The 14,571-nt window shown below is 43.5% G+C and overlaps 2 long non-coding RNA genes across 2 annotated transcripts in view; one reads left to right on the top strand and one right to left on the bottom strand.

Moving 5' to 3' along the window:
- Positions 1-14,571, bottom strand: part of LOC131499552 (uncharacterized) — a 113,972-nt gene that overhangs the window by 59,914 nt on the left and 39,487 nt on the right. The gene's annotated exons all lie outside the window — the stretch shown is intronic.
- LOC131499553 (uncharacterized) lies at positions 128-2,442 on the top strand. Its single transcript, XR_009255949.1, has 3 exons — positions 128-884; positions 1,120-1,212; positions 1,942-2,442. It is a non-coding gene; the product is annotated as an uncharacterized LOC131499553 (long non-coding RNA).

Here is a 14,571-nt window from a genome sequence, read left to right as displayed (position 1 = left end):
GATTTCACTCATATGTGGAATCTAAACAAACAAAACAGAAATAGACTCGTAAATACAGAGAACAAACCAGTGGTTGCCAGCCGGGGGAAGTGTGGGGATGGATGGGTGAAATAGGTGGAAGTAATTAAGAAGTACAAACTTCCATTTATAAAATAAATTAAGTCACAGGGATGAAAAGCACAGCATAGGGAATACAGTCAATAACACTGTAATAACTTTGTATGGTGACAGATGTACACTTGTAAGTGCACATTTCATAATGTATATAATTGTCGAGTTACTATGTTATACACCTGAAACCAATATAATATTGTATGCCAACTATACTTCAATTTATAAAAATGTTACTGCTAGTAATGGTAGCAGTATCCCAGTCCACAATACCACACGTTTGAAAGTCTCATCTAATTTGTACTTGTTTTTGTTAGACTGTACACTTGTAAAGTAGGGACTATATCTATTTATCTCTATATCCCCAGAATCTACCCTGAGGCCATGCCCATAATAGCCACTAATTAAGCAACTGTCCTTTCAGGCACTAGAGAAGAGACCACCAAAATCCTCTGCCTAGCCTCCCTCATTCCCCTATAGATTATATCCTCAGTTCCTATAATTCTTTGGCTTCCTTTGACTCCCTTTCTTGTTCCCACCTCCTCCCTTCCTCTGCTCCAGGGATGTTCATTCACTAATGGTGATCTCTGTTCTCATCCCTGGCAGGTGTTCCAATGCTTCCTTTTGCTCTCTACCCACAGCTGTATTATCTAACCAGCCTCTGCATCACTTATTCTGCAATTAATAGAAGGGTGAACGGAGGCTGTATTTCTCGACCATTGGTCTCATACCCATTTGTGAGAAGGAGAATTCTCTGGAAAAGAGAAAAGCAGGTAAGATGGTAACAAGAACACAAAGCCTTCAAACACAGCTCCCTCGTTAAGGGAATCCTGTAGATATATTTGTACAACCAACCAAAATCTCACTGGGGTTTGGGGAGGTTCAGAAACTGCTGGGGAGAAGATGGAGGCATGATGGGCAGGAAGCTCAGCTATATGTTAATTTTTATTTTGCAAATTTCAGGGTTTATTTTCCCCCCACTAGTAAACATCTTCATTTTCTCCCCAGAGCAGAAACTCAAAGAGGAAGAGAATACGAAAATCCTCAGAGCTGAGAAGATACAAGATCACAGGCAGCTACAGACTCGAAAATAAGAATAAGGTCAGATGCAGGCTGTTCTCAAATCACAGCTCTGTACAAAGTGCCCTCTACCCTGAGCAGCAGGGTGGGGCTGGAACATGATCCTTGTCTCCCCTAGAGGCGAAGGAACTGCTGGTAAAACGTTAACTACCCAGGATGGAAGGAAATGGAGCCCTCGGAAGTACCTCTCCCTACTCATTTCTCCCCCTAAGAGGAGAACAATTCAAGGCCATATTCCCAGCCCTACTATTTTATGGGTTTTTTTTTTTTTCATCTGAAAAAGGCTGAGGAGGGGATCACAAAGCAGAAATGGAACACTGGAGCATCTTAAGCATGCTTTGTTTAAAGGTCAAAGTCTTGTGAAACATGCCAATCTCCCTTCACTGTGTCTCTGTGTCCCTATCTGAACCCAGAACTCCTCTTATTGGGGGGACTAGAGCAAGAAAGGAAAGAGGGAACTGGGAATAAATACAAGCAAATAAATACAAGCAGAGTGGGAGGCCCTTGCAATACTAGGGGTGATTATTAAGGGAAATGAAACTAGTCTTCTTGTAGGGCTCAGACTGGTTTTGAGAGCAACTCTACATAATAAATAACCAAAATAGTTTAAGTAACAACAGAAGTTTTGGAATAAATGTATAGCCACCCAGGACCACTACTTTAAGGTGCCCGTATTTATCTGGATATGATATACTTATAAAAGGAATCCTAAAACTCACATGAGTCTCATAACTTTATTGTCTTAAATAGGACCAAGGAACAGTCTGACATGACCAGGAGAGTGAGGAAAAACGAAAGAGCAGGGAGAAGACAGGAGTGTATATGGTGGCAGAGATGATGGAGATGAACAAAGAAGAGCCAGAGACAGATGTCATACAAAAGGAACAGTAAGTTCTTATCATAAATACAGAGATGGAAGCAGTGATCTAATTATGGCTAAAATCAGTTTCTAGGCCAGCTTTCCCAGTTGAAGCTTTCCTGGGTGACTCCATCAGCCAGCCCTGTGTGGTCCAGGAGTATGGCAGAGTGGGAGTAGAAATGGGCAGAGACAGATATTAACTTCTCCCACTTCCGTTTAAACCCAAGAAGACCTTTATTCTCCTACACAGGAAAACTGGACTTTGCACATTCGTTGGCTACTTTGTATCAGATAGAGAAATTTGATTAATGCCACTTCTTCAAAGAGTCAGCTGTAAAACTTTGCCTGTCAGTAAATAAACAAATTAAAGAGCAAGAGTTATTAGTGCTTCATGTGTTTTTGAGCTCATTGTGTAAAGCAACCTCTGTTCTTAAGAATCCTAAGTCCTGGGGTGCCTGGATGACTCAGTCAGTAGGACATCAGACTCCATATCAGGGTCATGAGTTCAAGCCCCACATTGGGTGTAGCTGAGAAGGAAAAGAAGGAGGAGGGGGAGGGGGAGGGGGAAGGGGAGGAGGAGGAGAAGGAGAAGGAGGGGAAGGGGAAGAAGAAGAAGAAGAACCATAAGTCCTCCATATGACCCAGCAATTCCACTCCCATATATATATATACCCAAGAGAAATAAAAACTACGTCCACATAAGAGTTTGTACACAAATGTTCATAAACAGCATTATTTATGCTAGCCAAAAAGGTGCAAACAACCCAAATATCCATCAACTGATGGATGGATAAACAAAATGGGGCATGCAATGGATATCATTTGGCAATAAAAAGAAATAAAATACTGATAAATGATACGACATGGATGAATCTTAAAAACATCATGCTAAGTGAAAGAAGCCAGTCACAAATACCACAGATTGTATGATTTTATTTATATGAAATATCCTGAATAGTCAAATTCATAGAGACAAAAAGTAGATTACTGGTTTCCAGTGGAGGAGAGAGGAGATGGAGATGAGGAGCATTGCTAATGGGTATAGGGTTTCTTGTTGGCGTGATGAAAATGCTCAAAATTGACTGTGGTGATGGTTGTTCTACAATTCTGTGAACTCACTAAAAATCATTGAATTATACACTTAAAAAAAATGTTTTTTTAATGTTTATTTTTGAGAGAGAGAGACAGAGCATGAGTGGAGGCGGGGCAGAGAGAGAGGGAGACACAGACTCTGAAGCAGGCTCCAGCCTCTGAGCTGTCAGCACAGAGCCCGATGTGGGACTCAAACTAGTGAACCATGAGATCGTGACCTGAGCCAAAGTCAGATGCTTAACCGACTGGGCCAACCAGGAGCCCTGAATTATATACTTTAAATGAATGAATTGTATGGTATATGAATTGTACCTCAATAAAGCTGTTCTTCAAAAAAAAAAATCTAAAGGTCTGGAATTGGACTATGTCAGCTAGCTGGAGTCTAGGTTTAACTATACTATCCCATAAGCCCATTAAGACCCATAGCCAGCCAGTAACTCTGCAAAAATCCAAACTTTTGCTTTAATTAAAACAAAACAAAACAGGGATGCGTGGCTGGCTCAGTCAGTAGAGCGTTATGAATCTTGATCTCGGGATCATGTATTCAAGCCCCATGTTGGGCATGGAGTCTACTTAAAAATATAATAGAATATATAAGAATAGAATATAAAGAAACAAACAAACAAAACAAAAACTGACATTAAGGCCTTGGACCTCATTTGTGCTCTCTCCCTGTGAGCTCTACATGACTTGTTCAACTGATTTAATAAGAAACATGTCCAAAGTAATTATGGAAATCATTCAATGATATCACAAATATTTATTGAACATCTATTATGTGAAAGGTACTATTCGAGGGCCTGGGAGTCTAACACGTCATCCCTGCCTACAAGATGCTTACCGTACATTCACCAGTCTCAAGAGAGCATGGTAAGTGGTACAAAAGGGGTAAGTGCTGGGGACGTTAGGGGCATAATCCCAGGTTGGTGTGTTAGTGTAGTAGATTACAGAAGTAAGGTATAAACCAAAGCCTGAAAGCTAACTAAAACTGATATGAAAATAAAGAGGCGTGACAGGAGTGTTCTAGGCAGAGAGAATAAGTACAAAGGCCCAAACTCATAGAAAGCAGGGAATTTCAGGAATTAAAGTAGTTTGGTGTGGCTGAGGCATAATGTGCAAGAACTGGGGAGGGGTGGAGGGCAGGACTGGGACAGTGGAAGCTGAAGAATACTGAGGTCTTTTACATTTGTAACGTGACAAAAAACTGGGGAGCCTTGCTGAAGAGATCAAAGTGCAGCCTGAGAGCTGCTTTAGAGAAGGATGGAAGGAATTTAATTATGGAAAAGGATATGATCAGAACTTTGTTTGGCAAGGGCCACTTCAGCTGCACTGTGGACAGCAAATGGGAGGGGGCACGGAATTAATAGGCTGGAGCAAGGAAGGGGGTCAGAGAGAAGATGTAGCAGGAATCCAGAGGAGATGATGGTGGCCTGAGTTAGTAGCATGAATCAGGTTGGAGAAGAGGGGACAGGTTAGAGAGTTACATAGGAGTTGGCATTGTCATGACCCCAGACTGACCAGATGAGGGAATGCCAAAGGGAAGGAGAACAGTGGCAGGTTTGTGGCACAGATCACTGTGGGCTACAAGCCCACATATATTATTCTAATAAGAATTATAATAATAACTATTATTATTTTTAAAGAACCAGGTTTGGAGGTAAGGTAAGTTCAGTATGGGACATGTTGCACATTCAAAAGCAGATACCCAACAGACAGTAGAGATCTACAACTCAAGAGTGATGGATTATAACTGAAGTCACAGACAGGAAGGCATAGAATAGGTCAGAACTCTAGAGACCAGTGACATTTATGGCATGAACAGATCAGAAGAGGTGGCAAAGAGAACTGAAGAGGAATGGTCAGATTGGTGGGGAACCAACAGAGTGAGGGCCATGGCAGCAGTTTGAGTGAAGTAGTGGCCAAGAGTGGCACCTGCTCTGTGACATTAGGTAAAACAAAGGTGCGAAGTACAAGGGAGCGGGGGCAGGGCGGGGCGGGGTGGGGGGGGGTATCAACTCTCCAATGCTGAGGAGTGGATGGGAGATAAACAAATGGAGATACTGGCTAAAAACAAGTCCCTTTTTAAAAAAAAAAAAATATTTACTTATTTTTGAGACAGAGAGAAACAAAGTGTGAGTGTGGGAGTAACTGAGAGAGAGGGAGACACGGAATCCGAAGCAAGCTTCAGGCTCTGAGCTGTCAGCACAGAGCCCGACGTGGTGCTCAAACTCACGAACTGTGAGATCATGACCTGAGCCGAAGTCAGACTCAACTGACTGAGCCACCCAGGCGCTCTGAAAACAAGTCTTTTTTTTTTTTTTTAAGTAGGCTCTGAGATCAAGAGTCAGACACTTAAGCTACTGAGCCACCCAGACAACCCTGAAAACGACTCTTTTAAGAAGTTTGTCTATTCAAAGGAAGACAGTGATAGAGTGGAAGTCAGCAAGAGGAATAGGGTTCAAAAAAAAAAAAGAATTTTTTTTTAACATGAGAAAGATCTAAATATATTTAAACATGGAAATAGATGCAAGGAGTTTGTAGTTTCATATTATAATCATGATCTTTCCCCTAAATCCTCCCCCTCCTTCTCACAGGAAACCTGCAGGGAAGATCTTACAATATGCTAGGTGCTAAGTATTTTAAGCCAGAGCAGTTTCAGTGCAGATCTGACTAACCAACATCCTTGAAAACAGGGTACCTCTAATGCCTCCGCTGACATCTGCTCTCCTGCCAGCTCTTTAGCTCTTTATTTATAGCCACACATAATATAAGACTTCTGATTTTCTCATCATCTTTAAAAGTCTAATTCTTCTAAAAATTTTTAATGTTTATTTATTTTTGAGAGGGAGACACACAGAGAGCGAGCAGGGGAGGGGCAGAGAGAGAAAGAGGAAGACACAGAATCCCAAGCAGGTTCCAGGCTCTGAGCTGTCAGCACAGAGCCAGATGTGGGGCTTGAACCCACGAGCCATGAGATCATGACCTGAGCCCAAATCGGACACAACCAACTAAGCCACCCAGGCGCCCCAGTCTATATTCTTCTAAAATGGGCTTTTCAAAACCATAAGTATTTGCTAACTTATAAAGATCCATCAGAGACATGCACATGGTTGCCCCCTCCCTCTTTTCTTGTGTCAGCAGCAGAATCTCCACTGCTATTTCTGTGGGAGTGCTTATTTGTTATTGTTTTGGGAGAAGCTGTGGTTTCAGAAATGGAAAAGAGAAGAATCTGTCAAAGCAGCAAGGGCATAGGAGGTGCCTACCCTCGGACTGAAGGTCAGGAGGGCTGTTCTGCCTGCCCACTAGGCAATTACTCAAAATGTCATCCCCACTCTGCCTACAAACCTCACCCCATTTTTTTAAACTACTTGATATTTCATCCAAGTCATTTAGCAAATAACTCTGAGAAGGTTAGAGAGCTTTCAGCTACACGTGCATCACTTGAATAGCAGGCTGCTTCCCCCCCGCCCCCCGCCGCCCCGACCAACCTCAGACCTACGACACTGAGTTGGGGCTTTGATGGGGTGAGGTTGGCAAGAGGACTCAGAAGCAAGGAAAATGTGGGCCTTAAGTGAAGGACAGGGTGGGCGTTGGTCAGGTACTACAGTGGAGGGCTGATGGAAGCGTCCAAGTCCTATGAGCCTGAAATCTTGGAAAAGGAAGAAGAGTTTAGATGAGAAGCATCTGGGAGATGAAAAGGTATCAAAGGGTAAGCATCATTTTAAAAGCATGTCTCATGTTAATCCAATTCCAGGAAAGGTAGATCAAACTCTTTTCCTTTCTCTAGAATATTTCTAAAATCCAGGACTTAAGTGTATTAGTCAGGGTTCTCCAGAAAAACAGAACCAATAGGATGGATATATCTAGATACAGAGGTTAGACAGAAAGAAAGACAGATTGACATAAAGAAAGAGATTTATAAGGAATTGGCTCACTTGATTAAAGAGGCTGACAAGTCCCCAGATCTGTGGGCTAAGTCACTAAGCTGGCGACCAGGGGAGCCAAAAATGTAGTTCTAATCCAAAGGCCAGGAGGCTCCAGACTCAAGAGCCAAAATTTCAGTTCAAGTCTGAAGACAGGAAAAAGCTGATGTCCCAGGCAGTAAGGAGGAATTCTCTCTTACTCAGAGAAGGGTCAACCTTTTTGTTCTATTCAAGCCATCAACTGATTGGATGAGGTCTACCCACATTAGGGAAGACAACTTGCTTTACTCAGTCTACCAATTTAAATGTTAATCTCATAGGAGCACCTGGGTGGCTCAGTCCATTAAGTGTCCCACTGGGCTCAGGTCGTGATCTCGTGGTTTGTAGGTTAGAGCCCCACGATGGGCACTGCGGTGACAGCTCAGAGCCTGGAGCCTGCTTTAGATTCTGTGTCTCCCTCTCTCTCTGCCCCTCCCCGACTTGCGCTCTCTCAAAATAAATAAATATTTAAAAAAATTTTTTTTGACAAAAATAAATGTGAATCTCATATAAAAACTCCCTTATAAAAACACCCTCACAAAAACACCCAGAGTGATGTTTGACCAAATGTTTGACCAAATATCTGGGCACCCCATGGCCCAGTCAAGTTGACACATAAAATTAACCATCACACTAAGCTAGTAATACAGTTCTGTCACATGGTTCAGTCAACATTTACAAGGCCCTCTGCTATGAAATACACATAGCTAAATCAGATCCCTTCCTCCTAGTGGGAATAAGATTGATAACCCATATATAATTATTGTAATAGCATTAAGTACCATGAAGGGGTCTAAAAGCCAAAAACGTTCAGGATCGGGAGAGACTATTTCTTCCATAGGGTTTCAGGGAAAGAGTGTAGCATTTCAGCAGGGAATTGAAGGATGATGATAATGGCATAAAGGAGGAGGGCATTCCTAATGAAGAAAAGAAACAAAAAAACAGATAATCAGGAAAACATGGTGAGTCATCTAGTTTAACTGTATTTTAAAGTGTATGAGGAGAAACCAAAGCAATCTGTATAACGGGAGGTGGTAAAGAGAACCCAGAGCTTCCCAATCTTCCCAGCAGAACTTTCGAAGAACCTACACCCCTTTGGCCAGAATCTTTCTGAACTGTTTCAGTTCAGCTTTTAAATATTTCTGGGAAGTAACTTACTTCCCCTTCTGCTAACTCCTCCCATCTCCTCGAGTTCCTCGCCTCCAGTCTTCAGTATGCCCGGTTACCCATTAGGCTACAGGTTTAAAAGGCTTTTTGGAGTACCTGGGTGGCTCAGTCGGTTAAGCATCCCGACTCTTGGCTTTGGCTCAGGTCGTGATCTCACAGTTTGTGAGTTCAAGCCCTGCGTTGGACTCTGCACTCTGTTCCTGAGTTTGAGGCTTGGGTTGTGCTGACAGTGCAGACCCTGCCTGGGATTCTCTCTCCTTCTCTCTGCCCCTCCCCCACTTATGCTCACCCCCCCTTCTCAAAATAAACTTAAAAAAAATCTAAAAGGTTTTTGAGGAGGAATCAGAACCTAATCAACATTTATTAACATGTTTCATAAAATACATTTCAAGTCCAAAACAATGAATCTCAAATTCATGGAACAAATATCTACCATCACCTACTATCACCTACTACTATCATCTATCATGCCCTGTGATAAGTCCTGGGGATATAAAAATATGTTTCCTGCCCTAAAGTAACTCACTGTCCGCTTTAATGTTTTTTTATTTTTGAGAGAGGGAGACAGACAGAGCATGAGCAGGGGAGGGGCAGAGAGAGAGGGAGACTTAGAACCCGAAGTAGGCTCCAGGCTCTGAGCTATCAGCTCAAACTTGCGAACCATGAGATTAGGACCTGGGCTGAGGTCAGACGCTCAACCGACTGAGTCACCCCGGCACCCCTCTCTCTCACTGTTCACTTTAGAACAAAGACTCATCAGAAGATGGAGAATGTCTTTGGAGACATCTTGAGAAGGGCCATGTGGAAGATATCTTCAAAGTCAGTTCTAACCCAGAAAGCAATTTTGCCTGGTTTGTGACCACAGGAAGAAGGGTACCCACCCTATCTTCAAATTAGTGCTCAGGAGCTGCCAGCACAAGTCACAGTGGTGGAGCCAACCAATGTGCACCGAGCACCTCCAAGTGTCAGGCGTTGTATTAGGCTTGTGAGATACAAAGAGGAGTAAGAAGTATTTCTGAAGTGCTTCCTGTTAACCAGGTGCTATGGCAGGTACTGGAAACACAGTCCCTCAAGATGGGAAGGAGTATCCTAGAGATACTCTAGGATGAGAAGCAGGAAGCAGCAATCACCTAGCTTACCCATCCTGTTCCCTGAATCGCCCTGGTTCATCTTCCTCCAACACTTTGATTCAACTTGTTCTCCACTTTGATAGTCAAAGTGATCTCCCTAAAATACAAATCTGATCATGTCAATGCCCATACCATTACCTTGGGGATAAAACCCAAACTTCTTTACCTAGTATGCCAGGCTCTTCATAATGTTCCCTGCTTATTTCTAACCACTGTCCCTCTGTACTCCCTGTTATAATATACTCAACCACTTACAGTTCCCTGAATATACAGGTAGCCCTCACACCACTGACTTTGTACACACTATTCCCTCTGCCTGGGAGGCTCTTTCCTCAATTTTTATTCCTCCTTTAGAATGTTGTTCTTGAAAAGAGAAAAAGGGAAAAAAGCCTTGTCTGACTGATCTCAACACCTCCACCCTCATTCCAGATGAATTATGAGACCCTCCTCCTCTGTACTCCTATAATACTCAATCTGTCCCTGAGTCATGACATTTGTCATCCTGCTCTGTAATTGTCTGTTTATTTGACTATCTCATAAGACCATGAGCCCTTTAAGGACCACTAAAATCCTTATATTTTATTCCCATTAGATGCCCAATATAATGCTTAGCATCTAGTAGTCATTCAGGAGACTAAATACCTCTTAAGAGATTGAATGAATGAATGAATTAATTAATTAATTCATAAAAATGTCAAGCATTTACTGGAATCTGTGTGTGAGACACATGTTAAAACCTACAATTTAATGAATATTTATTGGGTACCTATAATGTAAATAGTTTCTTGACAGGTACTTTAATAAAAGTCCGAAACAAAGACACAGTTTCTAACCTTAAGTTGCTTTCAGAGGAGTGAGAAAAGTTAAATATGTACTCAGATAAAGAATAGGGCATACTAACAGTGCAATCATGCTACTAAAGTTATCAAAAGGGCAATGGATGTCCATGGCCACCAACACATTGTTTTCCAGAATTGTTCTTACAACAACCCTAGTTAGACTGGCTAGGTAAGAATGAACCTTTTCTACTTAGTTCAACCAAGACTAAGTTTTCAGACGAACGAACAATAGGAACAAAGAAAGAAAAAACACAAAGGAATTTTTTTATTTTAAAGACAGACATTTTCAGTCAAGGATAGCCAGAGCCTAACAAGGAATTCTCAGTGGATACCACCTGCTGACATCTAAACTTCCTTGGACATCAAATCCAACTCATCAGGCCCCTAACTGGCTCACCAAGGATTTGGCCTGACTTAGTTTTCACTCCCTTTCAGGAAACCTTGGGTGGCACTTGCTGTGTTTAAGCTGACAAGTCCAGATCCCTGGGGAAGGAGCCCTTCCTTCCCTTTCTGCCGCTTCAGGCTCCTCTCCTGAACTTAAGCCTGGCCTGAGCTTCAAGGTGGCCACCTCCTTTGCCCTACCTAGAGATCATTCTAATCTTGAGACCCTAGAATTTCTCCCGAAATTCTGCCTGAAACTCACCTTTCTCTGTCTTCTTTTATTTTCTTATTTTAAAGTTTATTTATTTATTTTGAGAGAGACAGAGACAGCATGAGTGGGGGAGGGGCAGACAGAGGGAGAGAAGAATCCCAAATAGATTCTCAGTGTAGAGCTGGACACGGGGCTCATAAGATCATGACCTGAACCTAAATCAAGAGTCAGATGCTTAGCGGAGTGAGCCACCCTGGTGACCCTCTGTCTTTTTTTAAAATCCCATCTGGAATATCTGCCTCAGCCTGACCTTTGTCAAGGACGGTTTTACCCTTTAGGGTATCCAGCTGGTTTCCTCTCTTCCGCTGAACTTATGTTACTTGGCCTCAACTCAGATATTTCCTGGAATGCCCCTCCACCTTCCTCCCAACATTTGCAGGTTTGCCCAGTTCACTTGTTCAGGAAGCCTTCCCTGAGCGGCATAGTCCACAGGGCAGCTCTCCTACATATGAACTCCAAAAGCTCTGTTTGCTACACTCAGTGCTCTGTGTTTCATTACATGCAGTCCCAACTCTGATTTATATGTTTACCTGTCTTATTACCTCTGACCACACCCAAACTGTAATCTTCTTAAAGGAAGGAACTGTATTTTATATTTCCCTCCTCCCCCAACTGCACCTACCCACAACTGAGAACAGTTACTGAGCACCTACAGTTATGTAAGTTACCGTTCTGGTGCTTTATGTATGTTATTTCACTTGATCCTCACAATTTTCTCACACATGAGAAAACTGAGGGTCAGAGAACATGAATAAAAGGCCAAGGCTACACAACTAAAAAGTGGCAGAGCCATGAAGGGAATCCAGGTCCCCCAGCCCCCAAAGCCTTGTGGCTTCCAAACCTAGCTGGCACCGCGCGGGGCAGGCGTTGCTGACCAAGCTGTTCCCAGGTCCAGGCGGAGAGCCAAGGTATACAACCCAAGACAGCAGAGCCAGCTTGATACCTCCCTCCTCCAAAGCCCACATCTGGGTCTCCCTGGGTCCCTGCAGGGTCTCCCTGGCTTCCGGCACTAACACTCCGCCCTGTGCCAATTCAGGCAATAGCCCCACTCTGTTCCACAGGTGGCTTACTGGAAGCCCTGATCAAATGCATAAGATGTCAGGAAATGAAAAGTCAAACTCCTCTGAAGCAGATTCAGAGAAGTGATCCCTGAGCACTGGCTTGCTGGGAGGGAGCCCCTCCCTATGGCCATCCAGTTTCAGCTCTTGTGTTTTCCTTTGGGGGCCTGTCAGGCAACTTTGGGATTACAGGAACAAGACTTTTGCCAATAAGCCCTGTCTAAAAGAGACAGGTTGGGGGGACGCCTGGGTGGTTCACTTGGTTAAGAGTACTCTTGAGTCTCTCTCTGCCCCTCCCCGCCTAGCTCGCTCCCGCATGCGCATGCTCCCTCAAAATAAATAAACATCAATTAATTAATTAATTAATTAATTTAAAAGATAGGCTGGAAGAAACCCTGACACTGTGTAAACCCCAGGTCAGCAGGAACTCCTGTCTCTTCTCCTGCCTCACCCTGACCCAGGGCCACACCTTCCACATGCCCACATGGAAGGAGGCTTCTCCACTTTGGTAGTAACAGGTACCATTTACTGAGTGCCTATTATGTGCCAAGCACTATACTCAGTGCTTTAAATGTTTATCTCAATGAATTGGTTTTTTTAACATGGATTTCTTGGGGCATCTGGGTGGCTCAGTTGGTTAAGCATCCGACTTTGGCTCAGGTAATGATCTCCCGATTCATAAGTTCGAGCCCCGAGTTGGGCTCTGCACTGATGGCTGACAGCTCAGAACCTGAAGGCTGCTTCACATTCTGTGTCTCCCTCTCTTTCTCTGTCTCTCCCCAGCTTGTGCTCTCTCTCTCTCTCTCTGTGTGTGTGTCTCTCTCTCTGTCTCTCTCAAAAATAAGTAGGTAAACATTTTTTAAAAACATGGATTTCTTCAATTTTTAATTTTTTTTATTTTTGAGAAAGAGAACATGTGTGTGCACACGTGAGTGGGGGATGGGCAGAGGGAGAGAGAGGGAGAAAGAGAGAGAATCCCAAGCAGGCTCCATGCTCAGCACAGAGCCCAATGTGGGGCTCGATCCCACAATCCTGGGATCATGACCTGAGCCAAAATCAAGAGTCAGATGCTCAACCGACTGAGTCACCCAGGCGCCCTAATCTCAATGAATTCTTATTAACATTCTGTGAATACAAGGTCTAGTGCTGTAGTTGAGGACACAAACTCTGGGGTCAAACTGTCCAAGTTCAGAATCCCAGCTCCACCACTTACACATTGCATGGACTTGGTCCTGCTACTTAACTTCTCTGTGCCTCAATTTCCTCATCTGAAAAATGACAACTACACCAGCACTTAATTCCTAGAAATGTATGAGGATTAAATGAATTAATAACTGTAAGATGCTCAATAAATTTTACTGTTATAATAACTATTATGGTAGGCATCATCTCCTTTTGACAGGTGTAGCAACTGAGTGTTAAGAGAGCATAAATCACTTGCCAAGGTTCTTTGCCAAGGTCAAAGAACAAAGCATGAACTTAAATCCAGATCTGGTTTATCTGACTCCAAAGGCACATGTACATCTAAGAAATCCCAGTGCTTGAAGCCTCTCTCACAGAGAGTAGCTGGGATGATGAAAGAGCTACACAAAGACCCAGGCTAGAACTAAGTTCCCAGGGCCCCATTGGGTTGCCCAGAGGCAACCCCAAGAATGTAGGGTCTGGAATCAGCCTAATTACCAGCCTAATGACCTCAGCCTAATGACCTCAGGCTGAAATGAATATATGAAAGGCAGTATTGAAGAGGCAAAAGTCACAAGAGGACATCACAAAGCCTTAGCAAAATGGTTTTTCCAGGGAGGGGAAGTCCTACCCAAGTTCACTTGGTGCCTTGCTAGGGTAGAGGGGATCCAAACTTAGTGTGAGAGTCTCAGAAAAAGTTTTGGCACCAATCAGTCCGAGCATTTTTGCACCCTGTTCTCTCTACCCCATGCTTTGCTACCACTAACCTCCTGGTCTGAATGGAGTGAAGTAATAGTAGTTCCCAAAGATAATTCTGCAGGACCTCAAATTGCCCTTCCTTCTCACTGATGATGTTCTTAGAAGTAGCTAACAAATCTTGTTTCCAGGGCCCCAACACACAGACACTCATGCCCATCTCTGGGAATGCTTGAGGGCATGCTCTCGTGTCATGAGGAGCTGAGAGACAGGTGAGGGACCATCAGAGTTGCCATCCCCACCACCTTGCCCATCACAGGATTTCCGAAGGAGACATTTCCTACTTCCCATAGTCACTATGTCCTGAAAAGGAGAGTCAGACACTGCAAGGAGCTAGGCTCCTGCCCCTCTCTCCTGCATCAGCCATTTCCAGGATCAGCCTTGCTTGTCCGGTTCTGAGAGAGCTCTCAAAAGCTGCCTAGTAAGAGAGTTGGGTACTGAGGGAATTGGGCCCAGAGAGCCTTGTCCAAGAAAAGACCAACAATTAATAATCGGAACAGGGAGTGAATTTCATTTATCCTTGAAAATTCAGCACCTTACAGTTGGTAGTTAGGTGACAGTATCAGTGAAATTAAATTGTTGTTAAAGGTCAGAATGCCGAGGGGCGCCTGGGTGGCTCAGTCGGTTGAGCGTCCGACTTCAGCTCAGGTCACGATCTCGCGGTCTATGAGTTCGAGCCCCGC

This window comes from Neofelis nebulosa, chromosome 17 (assembly GCF_028018385.1).
Source record: "Neofelis nebulosa isolate mNeoNeb1 chromosome 17, mNeoNeb1.pri, whole genome shotgun sequence".
NCBI classification, from domain to species: Eukaryota; Metazoa; Chordata; class Mammalia; order Carnivora; family Felidae; genus Neofelis; species Neofelis nebulosa.
This window is presented reverse-complemented; position numbering and strand designations above follow the sequence as displayed.